At 39.7% G+C, this 18217-nt stretch overlaps 1 long non-coding RNA gene across 1 annotated transcript; it reads right to left on the bottom strand.

Annotated features, from left to right (window-relative positions):
- Positions 1-393: 393 nt before the first annotated feature.
- On the bottom strand, positions 394-3047 carry LOC117475549. Its single transcript, XR_004555185.1, has 5 exons — positions 2800-3047; positions 1668-1730; positions 1057-1124; positions 881-924; positions 394-476 (listed from the first exon to the last, which is right to left on the bottom strand). It is a non-coding gene; the product is annotated as an uncharacterized LOC117475549 (long non-coding RNA).
- Between the last annotated feature and the right edge of the window lie 15170 nt (positions 3048-18217).

Genomic DNA, 18217 nt, shown 5'->3' on the forward strand with positions numbered 1-18217 from the left:
AATCACTACCATTTTAATATCTCAAGCATTTAAATATGTCCCCAAAAGCTTTCAAATGTAGTAGCAAAACCACAGTGATCCAGAGCAGGATCATTTTAATTAGGCCTATAATTAAATGATATGCAAGCCTACCTCCAAAGCGTTATACTTCGGAAGTTAAACAAATTAGATAAGGCAGTGGATGGCAACGTACCAGATTTCACACATGAATATGCTTAATATAGGTTATGGTGTTCCTATCACTGACAATGAAATCATGTAGTATTTCAACTGTAATTTCCTAAAAAGTCAAATGCATTTTGGTGGAGGTTTTCATCTTATTTCTAATAGAAACATATTAAATATGACTCAAATGGAGCATATAAACAAGAGAATAAACGTGCAAAAACAAAACTGGAGTTCAAATAACAGTTTTTATTTTTATGCATTATCCCGGAGAATTCTTCGGCTGCCAGGAATGAGCCCACTCCTTGCCACTGAAAACAGAATGGAATAATGTTAGTTACAGGTACTGGTTTCGTCTTTCCGAAAAGCATAAAACATGTTAGAAGCAAACATCTTATAACTCAATTTATATAAGTAAATGTTTCATTTTCCATTTATTAACGACCACCACCATTTAGAAAAAGTGAACATAGAAATGAAAACACATTTTCAAACAAACAATAAAAACAAACCAAAATACATACATTAACAACAATGAAGTTAAACAATCATTTGTTCCTACACTACTTCAGCTGCTTCAGAATAACAGCAGTGAAATATATAAGAGGACTGGTGGTAGATCTGGATGTTTTGCATTTGTTAAATATCATGTGTTTGTTCTCCAACATGGGACTACATCATATGACATGAAGCCAAGTAACTGGAAGATATATACCATACTGGACAGGGCTCCCACTCCACCAACATTTCTGCTTTTCCCTATCAAGAGAAGAAAACAAATCTCTAATTTCGGAAAGACCAAACGCATATTAGCTATTTAGCAAACAATTGTGGTGGAAATCACATAAATCATAAAGCACACCCTATGCATTACTTTGATTCCTGTCTAACCTTTCTCATTCTTTCTCTTATTACACTCCTGATGGGGAAAGTTTCTAGGCGAGTGTGGTAGGAGCAATCTGTGAACATCAAAGCAGGTTCCACATACAGTATTAGTCATATTAGAAATAAAATAAATACAACTATGAACACTTAAGTAGCAACCAGACTTGCACGATGAATAGTGATCACACTGTTATCACTGGTCAAAAGTTACTGTATACATCATTGAAATGGAACCAAGCTGCTCTCAGTCCTAAAATGGGATGCTTGTTTGAATGGCCATACCACTGCTGAGCCTGAGATGACCAAAGAAAATACTGCACTGCTGCTTCCTTTACTGCCTAGCATTCTCATCACCACCTTATCAACTATGACTGTATGTATTTTAGTCTAATTAGACAATTAAAGCCCTTTGGATTTTTGGATAATGATTTTTGGATAATGTATCAGTTATAGTTATTAGTCACAATATAGCGTTGTTAACTCACTGAAGAAGCATCAATCACTGCGTTTACATGCACTTTGCTAAAGTACATGTCGATAGATTTATTAGAATACCAATCAATTCAACTCATGCACATGTTTATAATCAGTCAAAATACTTAATACTGTTAACATACCTGACTTTTTCTTTTTGCGTCTAGGACCAAGTACTGTGTCCCTCACGGACCCTGTCCTGACAGCTGTGGGTTGAAGAAGAAATATTACTATATACATACAGTATACCAAGTTAAGCTTAAACTCAAGTTTCAAAATACATCCCACAAATGCAGCATCACATGAGGTGGCAATAGGTGTTAGGTACAGATATCTTTTTGTTATTGCGATTTAATTGAGGTTGATCTATGAAGTCTAGGTGTTTTGTTGTCTTGCCTATATAATTGACTCCATACTTTATGTGTAAGGAATAGTTTGATAAATATTAACATGTTGTGCTGTAACGTTAAATGAATTTAACTTTGATTCAAAAACCTAAGTTTATTCCCCGTATATTCATTATGGGACAGTGTCATATCTAAATGCAGTTCTTGAGTATAAAGTTTAAATATGCTGCATGACGTTGTTGCATGAGTTGCTTCAAAGTTTACCCCTAGGGTCAGGGATTGTTTAAGGTAGACCACAATATTAATGATATCAACCTCTCGTACAATATATGGACAAGTGCCAAATCATTTTGATGTAATCGACCTACTGCCCAACGCTACAATGTAAGACCCTTTCTGTGTGTAAACAAAATGACATGAGTTTTATTTTGTGATTCATCAAATGTATAGTAAGCCTGCTGTTGCTTTGCATTTTTGTGTGAAAAAGGTATAACCATATAGTAACCACATGTCTGTTCAGGAATGAAAGACTGTATTTTTCTAAATGTTTAATATTTATTTATATCCAAGTACCTAAGGATATACACATACCCAAGTATCCCATTTTCCTTTCATATTTATGAAGTTGTAGGTGAAATTGTTATTTAGATTAAGCTATTGTTGTTATTATTATTTACCTATTGGAACAATCATTATTCCCAAAAATGCAAGAAGTGCAATTAGGTGTTTTGAGATATTGTAGAAGCATGACTTGTCAACAAGTTACCTACAATAATCTTTTAGGAAGATATCGGAAAACACTCTTGACTTTTATAAATATAAAAGCTGCAAATCTCAGAGAACAAATGTCACTGTGTGCTGTGTGCTCTGCATGTGTGACCATTAAAGAGGGTTTCATCCCTCCGATTCGATCTATCTATTTTATTACCTGGCCCCTCCGTGGTGGTAGCCTGTCTCAGATCATCCCGCTGGGGCTGCTCCTCCTGACCCACCTCTATGATGGTGCACTGCTTCACGGGGGGGGGTCTTCAGCACCTCCACCTGCACGGTGCTTGTCTCTGGCACCTGGCTCTCTGACGTCCCTGCCTCCTGCCCTACCTCTTTGGTGGTACACTGCTTCACGGGGGGGGGTCTTCAGCACCTCCACCTGCACAGTGCTTGTCTCTGTCTCTGACGTCCCTGCCTCCTGCCAGTTGTTTTCTGGTTCAGATGGGTCACAGGGTGTGAGGTTCAGCGTGACTGTCTCTTCCTCAGGATCTTCCGCAACCCCCTGGCCAGTGGAGTCCTGTGTCCAACCTGTGCAAGTTAAACAAATGTTGGTCTTGACTTGCTTAAGACAAAGAGGTTAACTCATATATCTAGAAATAAGAAATACAGCGTGCTTAAGGTATTTTCCAGACAGGGTCAAAAATATACTCGTCATGTCATAGTCAAAGTTAATAGCAGTAATAGTGGTATTTATCCAGTCAACCATTTATGGTTTCGTTTTTGCGATATTATTCTTCCGATTTGTGTTTACATTCCATGTGATGTGACATGTCAATTTGTCGGTAGACAACATATAGACGTGTGCATGTATGTTCCCTTACATTATTTACATCCACACATTTTGTTCAGAATTTATAAGACTGACGCAAACGTGTTTTGCATAAGTGCAATCAAATAAGTAGCAAGTCGCTTTGGATAAAAACGTCTGCTAAATGTAATGTAAAGGGACCTCTGGATGCACTGGATAACTGCTTTTGTTTACAACCCGAGAAACATGACCTTAATACAGAACTGCCAAACTGAATATGTGGTCAACTGGGATCGTCTTCATGTATTGTGCTCTTACCATTAACCTCAAAACATTTCTCCCTTTTGGGCGTTGATAAAGCAAACAGTTTAGGAACGGTTTGCTAAAAGGAAATTGCTTAAGGGATGGCTCAAGCCTAAAACTACATTTCAGTCATCAAACCCAACTACCTTGACATTAACAACTTTCAATTTGTATACAATGAATGCGCAAGTGGTAGCACAATACCCCAAAATGGTTTTTCAAATTCAAGTAAACTTGCCTACCTATTTCCTGATAAATAACAGTTAAATGTCCACAAGTCCCCTCTGCAGAGTAAGCCATGTCTCATTAGGCTACATACTCAGTGTTTAAAAATGTATTTATTGTATGTAGTTTGCTAAAATAATAAACAGTCAAACGTTGTCCATATCCCTAAATATTTTGCAATTACTTTCAACTTTTGTAATACTTTGCAGCTAAAAATAGTGACAGTTAACAGGTAGAAAGGATGTGTGTTAGTTGTCTCACAAAAATATAGTTTGCCAAACCCAAATAAATGGCTCGAATGACTGCTTTCTGGCTGTATCAAAGGATAAATACTGGATCAAGTTGTTGTCCCACAAGATTTGGATGGATTGAAAACAGTCGCTGTAAGTTGTTGTTAACTTAACTGACTTTATTAAATGAGTTGATCCAAACTCATTCCATATAACTGTGTTGGTTATAAGGAAATGTTAAGCTCTCCAACGTTTATACTGTCAGGGAGGTAAGGACTCGTTGACTGAACATGTTTTAGGGGTGAACCATCCCTAGAAGAGTTTAACATTGATACAAACATTTTGTGTACACAATACTGTGAACTGTGAAGATATAGTGCAAGCATCTCACCTTCACAAAGGAACTCATAAAAAGTGCCTATCTTGTCAAGGTAATCCTGGGCATAGGCGGTCAGTGTGCAGCGAGGGGTTAGGATTTCACATTTGACCTCCTTCTTCCTGGTCTCCTTGCCAAGAAGCAGCACTGGTTTAAAGCCAATGGCATGGAGTTTCTCAAGCTGTAATGACAAAATAATATATTTACTGTTTAAAGAAATGGAAAGGAAACAACTATATAACTACAACTATAACATTACTGATGACAGCATCTACACTGTAAGACCGAACATTACAAGCTTCTGAAAGAAAATGGGTTGTTTTAACTCAAACATTTAAAAAAGTTAATTCACCGCTAATGTTTTGATGACTATGAACTGATTTTTAATATTGTGTATACAGTGTTCAACCACTTTGGGTCATATTGGTGATTGTACTCAAACATTTTTACTGAATCTGTCTGACGCTGGTCTGACGTCATCACGTATGTGCTCCGCCCCCGACGTGCCTAGACGTTCTCTCACCCATGCCTTCACCAGTCCGCCATTAGCTCCTCGCCTCGGTTGAAATCGCACATACTTTAAAGAATACTTTCCCCACCTTGACTGCCGGAATCTTGATCATTTTTTTTGGCCGCACTACTCTGGTGAGTTACGTTTTGCCTTTGCACAGTATTTAAATTATGTTTTATGAATTTCTGCATCTAATGCACTTTGTGTCGCATGGTGTGTTAGTTTGATTTGAGCTTTAATATCTGCCTCACTTGAAAAATGATTTAACTTACGTGTAAGACAGTATTTTTATATTGTTTTAAGTTATATCTTAAAGTGGAAAGTTTGTGTTGCAAAAGTTCTCTTGGAAAATTCGAACCTACAATGGCGGCAAGCGGGGGTTTTCTTTCTTCTTTTTTTACCGCATGTCTGGGCATGTTTTATTAACTTAGAGGCATCGAGGATTTACGTTCATTTGATCCACTACAATGTACCATAACCGTGCGTTCTGCATGTTTGTAAAAGCAAGCTAACTTGAAACACTAGACTATTCATTTTACAAGGTAATTTATACCCCCCAGCGTTTTCAAATACATGCAGGGTTCGTACGGGTGAGGTGTTTTCAAGGTTTGAAAAGTGCTTGCATTTTGGGAATGGTGCTTGAATTTGGGATAAAGTGCTTGAAATTATAAATGCTTTATTTCGATTTTTAGATTAAAAGAAAATAAAGAAGTCGGAGTGTGCTTAATTGCTTCGCTTTTACATAAAACAGCTCCGCTGCGGCCTTCCCGCGCTATGCGCGTGACCTGCAAGTGTTTGTTTTACGTGTGACCTGGGCATTATGATGAGTGATAGATGACAGTATGCCAGGAGGACGAGGGTCAAGCCCACGAGTAGCCTCCTGCAAAGTTTGCAAAAAATAACGATGCGAGAGTCTGCGCTGACGGGCCACATGAAAGGTACTAGTAGAGCATTTTAGATTAGGCTAACGTGCATGTTACGTTTGTTTAAGCTAACGTTAGCAAGCTGAATAGCGAACTCGATGAGGGATAATAATAATTGCAGGGGACAAACAGTTACAGAGTTACAGTCGCCATCCTGTGGTGTTCAGAGGGTGAAGCACTCACTGTTGTAATTCAACCCAGTCTCACGGCATTTCGTGTTTTACACAGAGCGATTTTAAAAGCAATGTATTTCTACTGGTAGTATGTTTCGTGCCTAAACCAAACGGTTATGTTACAACGTTAGTGGATAAAATGAACGTAAATCCTCTAAGCTAATAAAACATGCACAGACATGCATGCGGTAACAAAAAAGAAGAAAAGCGCGCCGCCATCCGCCATTTTAGGTTCGAAAATAGTGTTTCTCAGATCATTTTGTGAAAACTTTGCAACCCAGCTAACCTTCAATGTTTTTTCTCTTTAGGAAACTGAAGCAACTGGCAGATTTATGGCTTCTTCAATCTGGTAAGCCTCACAGGAGAAACTGTGACGCGCTGGGGGGGGGGGGGGGGGGCACGCTTACACTGTAGGTGCGCCGCGTTTGGGGATGGGGGTGCTGCAGCCCCTTCCCGCATCCATGTTTATTCCACATGGTTACTAAATATGAATGAATATTTAGTGTGCAACACTGAAATTAGGTTAGATTTTTGTTGGTGCCTGTGAATACTGTTACGTTTTCCAATGGCTTGGAGATGCAAACTTTGTGCTGCTGTCTTTGATACAAGGGCACAGTTACTTGAACATTATCGCTTGTATCATAGCAACTGTTCCTCAGTAAGTCCATTGCCTTGTTTCTATGATGACTGTATCTGCACATTTCAGTCATTAAATGCATTGAAAATACATTTAACACGGTTGCATACTCCGACAGTTGTGCCTAGTGAAAATCAGGTGGGAAGTGTGTTATTCATCTGTCCTGTGTGTGGGTTCAAGGAAGCATTCAATGATAAAAGTATTCTTGGTCATTTAAGGACACATTTAAAACAACATGAGATGGTGGATTGTCCATTCAAAGTTTGTCACTACCGTACTAATGTGTATTCCTCCTTCAATGCCCACAAAAGTAGGAATCATCCAGACTGTGCTGTCTCAGATTTAAAAAATGAGATTGTTTTGACAGACACTGACAGCCAACCAATGCTCAGTCAAGTAGATTCTGATGAGGGATGTACCTCTCAGACTTCTGCTGAGCTTCATGCTCCTGAGTGTAATCCTCCTGAGGAAAGAGATGATACTGGTGAATTGCGAGTTCAATTAAGAGACAATCTGGCTTCCTTGTTTCTGAAAATGCAATGTGTTCTTCATGTATCAGAGATGGCTATACAGGACATAGTTGAAAACTTGACACAAATATTCTCTTTGTCCAAACCTCTTGTGAGGGACTCTGTAATCAGGGTTTTTCAAGAGCATGATCAGTCGATCAGTGATGCCCTTCTTCATGATTTAGTAGAATCTATCATGAAAAATAATGTTTTTGTCAGTGCAACTACAGAAGGGGCAGAGCTGTCCACAACTAAGCGAAGGAAAACATTTGTAAGGAGTAACTACCCTTTGGTAATGCCAGTGCAGTATGATATGGATTCCAGTGGACACACAACAGTGTATGTTCCAATACTACAGATGCTTCAAGCAATGTTTAAAAATACTGATCTTCTTAACAAGATCCAAGAAGTCAAACCATCGCCTCCTGGAATGTACATGTCTCATGAAGATGGCACATATTTCAAAGAAAATCAGTTATTGTCAGAAGCAGGAGAGATGAAATTGTCACTGATTTTGTATGTGGATGACATTGAACTAGCTAACCCTTTAGGCACATCCAGAAAGATCCACAAGCTTTGTGCAGTATACTGGTTGCTCGCCAATTTGCCCGCTAGTTATCGGTCCAGCCTGCATGTAATACAGCTAGCTCTGCTGTGCAAGGTACCTGATCTGCAGACATGTGGTTATCAAAGTGTTCTTTCACCTTTGTTGAAAGACTTGCGCACTCTCGAGCAGGATGGCATTTTCATTGAAAGTGTTGGTCAGTGTATCAGGGGCACTGTGTTGTGTGTTGCAGCTGATAATTTGGCTGCCCATGGCCTTGCAGGCTTTGTTCAGTGTTTCCGAGCTCACTATGTCTGCAGATTCTGTTGCTGCCCTAAAGAGCAGATACAGTCCAGTGACGTTTCTGAAGCAGAGTTTACCATGAGAACGAGGGCCTGCCATGATCTTCATGTGCAGAATGTTGTGCAAGGACAAAATGCCACTCACTTTGGTGTTACAGGTGAGTGTGTTCTCAGCAAGGCTTTGAACCATTTCCATCCCATTACTGGTTTCCCACCAGATATACTTCACGACCTTTTTGAGGGTATTGTGCCAGTTGAGTTAGCCTTGTGCATCCGTGAGATGATTCGTCAGAAGTATTTCACTCTTGACTACCTAAACACACAAATTCGCACATTTCCATATCAGCACTCTGATAGGCTTGATAAACCACACCCAATCCCAAAGACCTTTGCGACCAAACTGAGCATTGGCGGCAATGGGCATGAAAATTCTGCTTTGCTGAGGTTGTTACCACTTATGGTAGGAAGTAAAGTCCCTGAAGGAGATGAAGCATGGGCCATATTATTAGACCTTAAAGAAATTGTGCAACTGGTTTTGTCTCCATCTTTCACAGAGGAATCCATCCAGTACATGCAGACTAAAATAAGTGATCACAGACAGGGTCTTCAAGCGGTCTTTCCAGACTTTAAGCTCCGACCCAGGCATCATTATGTTGAGCACTACCCAGAACTGACAAGGCGTTTTGGGCCTCTTGTTCACCTATGGACCATGAGGTTTGAGGGAAAACATCGCTTTTTCAAAAAGGTGATACATGACACACACAACTTCAAGAATGTCTTGAAAACTCTCGCTACCAGGCATCAGCACATGATGGCATATCATTTAAGTGCACCATTATTTTTCAGACCTCACACACAAGCCTCAAGGGTCACATCTGTCCAAGTTGCCACCCTGCCTCAAGTGGCAAAAGACTTCATTGAGACAAAGACAGATAGCCAAAACATTTATAGTACATCAAAGGTCGCCATCAATGGCACAGAGTATGCAAATGGGATGTTTGTGTCTGCAGGTCAGACTGGAGGACTTCCACAATTCTGCAAGATTGAGCATATCCTGCTTGTGAACAGCTCTGTTTCCTTCCTTTGCAGAAACTACGAGTGCTGGTACAGTGAGCATTTAAGGTCGTTTGAGCTGACCTCCTCAGACAACTTTTCTGTGCATCAGATGTCGGAGTTAAATGACACAGTAAGTCTCACAGCATACAATATTGATGGACATTTAAAGTTGACACAAAAAAGATTTATTTTGATCAGAGACTTAGAGGAATAAATGTTTTTAGAAGTGGGGAGATATACATGGGACACAACTTACCATGACAGGCCAAGCCTAAGACTAACATAACTTAGTGATTTTTTTTTTCTTCTACACATTGCCTGATTTTTGTGTTGCCAAACTGAATGTTCCTCTTATTCTCTTCTTTTAATTAATAGGAAATGGCGGCCCAAAACTACTTTCTTCATGTCCATACCTCAAAGGACATAGTCAGGAAGATGACTTTATCTTCATGTCCAGAATCTGGATGAGCTAAAAACCATGATTAAAGACAAGTTTAAGCTAGACTTTGACTTTAGCTTATCCTACAAAGATCCAGACTTTGACGGGCAGTTATGTTCCCTTGTAGACATTGAGGAGCTTCCATTAAAGGCTGTATTGACAGTTATAAGGTCTGAGAGTGATGCCAGTTCAGTAGCATCAGCATCAGATGAGACAATAATATTGCCCCCTGCCATAACTCCAGAGAGGGCTGAGAGATGGCCTGCTCTTTTTCCAGTGCCAACCTTTTCCTACGAGGTAGAACACATACTTGGTGAGGGAAATCTTGCATATCAGACAACAGGGAAAACTTTAAAGCTATCTCGGGGTCAAAAGCACAACATCCTTGAGAGCCTTGCAGCCAAAATGCATAGCTTCAAGGCATACCCCGGTGATAAGGACGTTTCAATGGTGGCAGAAGCACTTGTCACTAAGCATCCTAGTCTAAAAGAGCCAGGATCTCAGACAGGATGGTATGGCTGGAAAAATAGTCTGAAGTATAAGATGGGGAACTTCCGCACTAGGTTAAGTCGAGCAGGACTTCATGAGGTAGCTGTAAATTCTGGGAAGAGGAGTAAAAACAATCCAGAAAAACAATCTCCCCACACTAACATCAAAAGAGCAAAGAGGGCAGAGGTGAATTTCTTGCCTAATTTCCCACTGGGGGAAGATGGTACAAGCCTTGAGCGATTGAGACTCGAAATTGTAGATGAAGTTGCGAGGAGTGATAAAAACCTTCCCTTGATAGAAAAGTTAATGCAGACTACCTTTGCCCTGCGGCGCAATGAGATCATCAAGGATGAGCTACCTGTTGGAGAGATCCTGGAACGCTGGCCTGCCTTAAAAATGGAGTCACAGGTGAAAATATTGTATTTATTACCACTATATAATTATTTTGTGTGCCTTTGTCACTGATAACTTTGACATGTTTACTCAGATTTAGCATGTTATGTTTGTGTTTATCTCTGCTGCCTTCAGTCCACATATACATTGTACTGTGAATTAAATAGTCATTTTATATTTTGGCAGATTTGTGCAGAGTTTCATAGAATAACAAACTTCAACCTGAAGAACCACTTCTATGCTGAGTTGGATCGGCATACAAAGGGAAGGTAGCTGAAGTTCTGCATCAGCTATTCACCTCCTATGACCTCCAGGTGAGTCGGTTATGCCTCTTGGTGTTTTATTCTCATACTAGAGTGGATTATCTTTGTCAAAATGGTAATCTCTTCAGTCATGGAAGAGCCCTTTCTTGTGATATCAATTGTTGTGTGGCTATACTGTTTAGCATCCAAAGTAAAAAAAAAAGATATGTTCTCACACTCAAGGAGCGAGGTGACGTCCATGTCCGACGTGCTGCTGTCCTCCGTGCTCTGCCTGCATATCTGCATGAAGATGACTCCACGTTTCTGAGGCTGTGGCATGTAAGTCAGCATAATAACTGTTTTGAATGTATGTGACAGATCATCAAAAAATATAGTTTATCTTGTTACATTGTTTCAGGAGCTCTATCGCAGGAAGACAATTATTTGAATTTTTATAGTGAAAACATTATAATAAATGATAGATTTAGTTTGAAAAAGTATGAACTGTCCTGGTGTCATCAAAGCTTGATTCTGTCACTGAGGTTATATTACTCAAACATTATCTCTTGTGTTGCTCACATCCCATTCAGGTTCTAGTTCCAAGATTTGAATATTGCCATAAGAATTGTAATTATTGTAAGGTACACAATGGATATGTTGAATATAATCTCCCTTTACTTTACTACTTTAGGATTTATTTGAAATTAAGCTCTTTAGGTTTCAGTGTAAAAAATGGGCTCACGTGATTTAATAAAATATACAATTAAGAGAGGGCTTTCTTTCCTGCAGCATCAGTGTTCAATACAAAAGAATCTCTAGTGTTCCCCATATTTTTGTATGTGTAGTAGGGAGAGATTATACTGTAAATATATATTCAGTTGCCAGTTTATTAGGTACAACTAGCGAATAGTAACAGTCTAATACAGTGATAAAATAAATCCTACCCTTATGAAGGTTATAAATGTTTTTTTTGTAGAAAGCATTTATGTCAACTGATTGGTTATTTTGGAGGCTGAAGTTTCTGGGGCTGTAACATTATGTTGTGCAATGCTAATAGGTGTTTCCTTAACCCTTTAACTGCCAGCGCCACCATTTGGTAGAGCACATTTTGTGTCTTGATATCTTGTTTAAAAAAAGAAGTTGAACTCCATCTGATTCAGCCAGCTCTACAATCTGGTTGACGTGTTATGCACAAAACAACCTCTAGATGTCACTGTGGTTCGAATAGAAAGCCCTTCAGCTAGCTTCCACTGAGGAAGTTGGCAATGCTAAAAATCACTGCTGAAGAAATCTCTTTTTGGTCAACTTTTGTAAGGTAACCAGTGGCGAGCCGTCAGGGCCCTCTAGGCCCTCTGTGAGGGCCTAAGATATTCCAAAAAATAATATTTAAAAACATTAAAAAAATATATATTTTTTTAAAATATATATATTTTTAATATTATTTTTGTTATATTTTTCATTAGTTTTACCGAAAAAATTGATTTAATAAAATAACATTTCCAACGAAATAAATCCTTCGAATCTGCCTGTTCAGTCTCTGTTTGAATGTCAGTTACTATAGCGGGCCTCTCTGCGATTCACAGAGGGCCCGCTATAGTAACTGAACGAGAGAGTAATGTCAAATGACAGTACAATTGACCAATCATATCTTCCCTCTAAATGGGTGGGTTTTATTATCGCGGACTTTATGACGAGATCCGCCCGCTGTGAAACTTTTCTTGTTTCCATAGCAACAACAACTTCCTGTCAACAGCGTGAACTCGCCTTCAAAATAAAAGCATGCCAAATTACACTTAAGACATACGAAAGTAACAAACACAATGCAATATCATTTTCAATGTCAAAGAACACAAATTGGGTTCACAGGTGTTGTTTTGTGTGGTAGAGGGTCGCTGTCATTGATGCGTTTTGCACCCTGGGCCGTTGTTTTGATATTCCGCTGAAGTATACGCTGTGACGCAATAACTCTTTTTTTTCTTTTTTTCGAGGGAAGGGGTGGGGGTCAGAGGGCCTAAGTATAAAGCTCACGGCTCGCCACTGAAGGTAACCATATCAATTTTGACATATTTTAGTGTCAGAGCACTGACTGAACATATTTAGATAACTTGATGCACAAAAAAAGTTTTAACAAGGGTGTAATTATCTTTTGGAAAATATGCTCAACCAATCGGTGGAATTGGCTTTTTATGGTAAACTAGCAATATGACTTTTTCAGAGTTTCAGAGATGTTTTCCAATAAAATATGGTAAATAAATGGCTAGATTCATGGTAATATTACTAAATCTAATACTGCCTTATGAGTCTCAGAGTGAAAGAGTGATAATAATTTATATAGCACCTTTCATGCATTGCATTCAGCCCAAAGTTGCTCACAGATGAGCAAGTTAGGCCAACACAGGATATAGACATTTGCTGTTAGGCCAGTGGTTTCTTGTTAGGCCAATTCAGCATCTACAGTAAGATGAGCAAGTATTTTTTTATTATGAAAAACACTTACAATTATAATGTATTATCTTTTATGAATATATCTGGTTGTATATATTGCTCATTTTCCATAAAAGAAACAAATGTATTTCAGTTTGTGTTTTATATCCAGTCTGATAGTGTTACGTTATTATAAGAGTGCTCTGTTTGATTCTGAAATTGTATATATTTATATAAATATATACATATATGTGTGTGCGTGTATCTGTGTGTATGTCCGCATCTGTAGCCTGTTATTGTCTCATACCGCACTGTGAATGAATTAAAAGTAAATATATAAGTCGTCATGAACACATCTGTCCATCAGACAGAGGGCTGCTGTGCCTCCTGTCATAATTAACGGACGTCTCTTTAATATGACCACTCAAAGGAGAGGAGTTCTCATTTCTCTAACCACCTGCTGCTTCCCCTCCTCTCTCCTCGGTTCCCCTCCTCGGCTCCTCCGCTCGCATCTCCTGTGGGCGGGACTAAGTCTCGAGGATAGGAGTCGAGGAGGGGAGTCGAGGAGGAACATTTGAAGACATGAGAAAGGGCCACGGTCACGCCTTGTGAAATTGGGGTGTCTTTATTGACAACAGTGGATTTGAGCAAGGGTACTGCCCCTACGCAAACTGCCAACATTATTTTTCTCAGAAAAAAACCACACACACACACACACACTAAAATAAACAACTTCTTTACCGAAGACTTGTGTTTACGGAAGACAGGCAAGATATCTTCCGGCTGTGATTGGTTGTTCGTAGTCACCTGGCAAGCTGTGCTCTCGGCTGAGTTCAAAAGTTAAAGATGCAGTCATAGGGTCCTTCTCAGGTCGACTATTTTCATTTCCTCGGTCCTCGGTATCACCGGAAGTTGATTTGTCTGCGCCATCTTGAGTAGCGTCCCATGGCTCTTATTTCTGCCGGAGGAGCGAGGAGCGATAATGGGACAACGGGACAACCCGCCCTTGGGGGTCGACACATTTGCACACGAGCCATGGCCAAGAAAGCTGCTTTACGCCTTTCCACCGCTGCACCTTATCCCCCCCCTCCTGGAGAGGGTGAGGCGGGAACAGCTGTCAATCATCCTGGTGGCCCCAGATCGCCGCCTGGCGCCGTGGTAACGCGAGGGAAACACAGATGATGGTGGGCCAGCCCTGGGCGATTCCTCAGGTCTGGGGAGCGCTGTCTCAGGAAGCAGGTGCAATAGGGGCGTTACCCGCTCTGGGCCAACCTCTCCAGGCTTGGCTCCTGAGAGGGACAGGCTGAGACAGGTGGGGCTGTCTGATAAACGTTATTCAGACTATCCAAGCAGCAAGAGCAGAATCCACCACAGCTTGTTACAGGCCAAAGTGGGCGGGATTCCGGCGATGGTGTGAAGGAAGGAGTCTAGTAGTGATGGGAATTCCGGCTCTTCTTGGTGAGCCGGATCATTTGGCTCGGCTCACCAAGAAGAGCCGGCTCCCAAACGGCTCTTCAGTTTACCACATATTATACCTTTTATAATTCAATCAAATGTAGCCCTGTTTTGACTAATGATTTATATGTGTACACATATCACTTAAATTATTCAATACATCCTTTGTACTGAAGTATTCAAAAGTAAAAATGACATGTTTAATATCAATTATTTGCTGAGGCCAATTGTTTTCATTGCATTTACAGACCCTTGTATCTCTCTGATACCACCCCATGAATGCACTGACTTGCTTGTAGAACCACGCTACACAAAGCAGATAGCAACACCTATAAAAACTTAAGCATAGACATTTGAAAAAAGGGGCTACTGTATCGACATTTTAAAATTATATTTAAAGAAAAGGCCCTGACAAAACAGCAGTGCTCTATTTCAGTATTAACTATAGAAAAAAAGACAGCAACAGCTGACATCAAATCTTTGCTGAGCCCAAAGATAATCATAAATAAATAACATAGTGAAAATAAATATATTGCAATGCTCAGTACAGCAGCATCCAACCGTCTCTAATCATAAAAAAACATAATAAAAATAAATGTATTGCAATGCTCAAAACAGCAGCATCCAACAGTCTCTAATCTTTGGATATTACATGTCACTGCATGCATGCACGGAGCAGCTGTAGCGCGGAGATCATCATATCATTCTGTCTTGTATTACTTAACAAAAAATAACAAAAACAAAAAAACGGCTCGTTCGCGGGCGCGAGCCGGCTCCCGTCGTTCACTGAAAAGAGCCGGGTTGCATTCGAATAGTCCATTTAGCTTAGGAACCTTCCTAACGGAGTGAAATGACCCGGAAGTCCCTCAGTGGCAGCCATGATAAGTGCCGTTCGAATTCTCTAAATTAAAAGGAAAGGAGGTTTCAAACTTCCTTTATAACCTCCTTTAGCTTAGGAACCACTGGACCTCCCTAACCGAAAGGAGAGGAGAAAATGCTGCCCCACAATGCCTTGCGGCCGCAGCATTTGCCGTCACACAACAGTCGGCCGTTCACGGAAACAACCGATTATGAACGAGAAATGATATCGGTATAAAGTTACGGTGCTTATTAAGCAATTTAAAACGTATGTGGTAAGTTGCCAAAGTGCTTTGTTTTGAACGTTCATCAGTATTATAATCAAAAAGAGAAATATGAACGTTAGTTTTTACTGAAATGATCAAATAAAGTCAACATTTCAGTCTTTACTGAGCTGTGTGGGGTTTGTTCAACTTTTAAAAGATGTTTGAATGGTGATATACACAGTGATAGATGTTAAGGACTAACGTTTATAATAAATACATTTGTATTGATTTTAAGATCTTTTCATACAATCATACGTATTGGGATCATTTGTATTAATGTGGACCGGAGGGAGAGGGTGACGAGCATAAGTTTCACTTTCCTTTTTTATTTCAATTCCAACTTTGGTCATGAAGAATATGTTTCTCTGTTGTCCCTGTTCATAAAGCATAAAACAACAGCATCAGAGCATGGTGCAGAGTCTCTAGATGAGTTTACAGTAGTCCCTCGTTCTTATTAAACATCCATGTTGTAGTCCGCTGTATAGAAAACTGTAGTTTCCATAGTTTCCCCACAGCAGCAGGCGCACATTTATGACCTCCGCTGGCGCATCATAAACACGTCGGATAGTGAAAGTGCAGTCGGATTCTCTAAAGTGCCGCAGTCTCTTCTCCTAAATCCTTTTGAATTCTCCTATCCACTATCCCTTAACCCCATGACGTTTCACTCCGAGGTCAAGGAATAGACGATAGGGTTAGAACTTAGGAGCTGTTTTTTTGGAGTATTCGAACGCAACCTGTGTGTCCTCCCCTTTCACTTTCTCTTACTCTTCTCGGCTCGACCCGACAGCATGTCGATTTCTGCTCCTCATTAAAGCCAGATTTGTACCTCCGATGCACCGCCTCCGACTCCCTTCTCTCGGCACTACAGTAGCTTTGATAGCTGTCCATACCTTCAGACAGCCTAAAAGTAAGACACAAGTTGTTTACTCACAGCCCGAATGCAGCATCGAGATCCGTGGCAAGCTGTGATCCTCTCCGATTAAGTTGTGACAGGACTTCTGTAGCTATTCTCCAGCGAGTAAGGTTTTTATTAAATACCTCCATCCCTCTCATCACAACAACAACACTCTATACTGTGCAGAAAAAATACAAAATAAATGAAATTAACCTTGCTGGATAGCTTAGAATGAAACAAACAATCGTCCATGGCTGATATGTCACAGTAACGGGTAAACCACAGAAAAGTCGAGCGGGACACAAGTTGAATCCATATGATGAAATTGTTATTTTATATGTATATACATATATATATATATACATGCTATATATACATGCTATATATATATATATATACAAATACTGTAGATGATGATTGTTGAAAATGCACTTTTACCATAAAACGCCAGCACGACCAGTTGGTTGAGGCTCATAAAAACACAACTGTGTAGTCAGTCAAAAAAAAAGTAGTTTGTGGTAGTTTGTGTCCCATTTGATAAAAAAATGCAAACAAATAATTGTTCCATAGATTTTTTCTTGGTCTGGCAATTAAAGGGTTAAGCCTATATGTTTAAGCAATTATGTCTGCCTTCCCCGTCTTGCACCATTAGGACCCACTGATATAAAATGCTTAACTGCCTAAGTTGCAACTATGCACTTTGTGGTGGGCTAAGCGCCAGCTTCACATATTTTTGGCTACATTTAAAGTGCCCAAATGTAAGTTTAGATATTATGCAATGCAAAGTTTTTCTTGGCCTACATCAGTGTTATAGAAGGAAAGACAACAGTGATAGTAATGTTTCAGAATAACATTTATTGGAAATTGTTGGAAAAATATCACTTTTCACCAGCTTGAGCTTCAATCTCAGGATCCATGTATCTGTGATCCTCTCCAGAATGGAAGTAGTCATCACATACAGAGCATCAACTAGATCCTGAACAGTGTCCTTCACATGCTGATATCCAAGAGAGGGAGTTACACAGTCACAAGATGGAGGAATAGAAAGCAGTATTCAATGTTTACTTCAGATTAGCTCCACGTCAGAAATGAGCATGCTTGTCATATGTCTATCTCCATAGAGGCTGAATCATCATGTTAATCACATAGCTATCATATGCCTAAAGGGAGGCATGTGGGTTAGTGCGTTGGTGTTCGGATCAGGGACACTTCACCCCAAATTGCTCCTGTGGGGATTGTCCACAGTATTGAGTATGTAACTCGCTTTGGATAAAAGCGTCTAACAAGTAACATGTAATGTCATGTAAAACAGTCCTGATGCTCTTCTATTTATTTAATTGTTTATTTGGCAGGGACAATGCACAGTAATGAACACTTAAAACATTAAAATGTATCAAGCATAACAGTGCCAGATTTAGCTTTGAGCTCATTTCCATCCGCAGTCCCTCATATAAAACATTTAAGAAAATTACATTTTACAAACATAGCAAAAACAAAATACATGATATGCAAAAAGTGCAAAAGAGCAAGAGCAGCACACACAAGCATTTACCACATGGCAGTACAATATAGCAGCAACG

The sequence above is a fragment of the Trematomus bernacchii genome, unplaced genomic scaffold (genome assembly GCF_902827165.1).
Source record: "Trematomus bernacchii unplaced genomic scaffold, fTreBer1.1, whole genome shotgun sequence".
Lineage (NCBI taxonomy): Eukaryota > Metazoa > Chordata > Actinopteri > Perciformes > Nototheniidae > Trematomus > Trematomus bernacchii.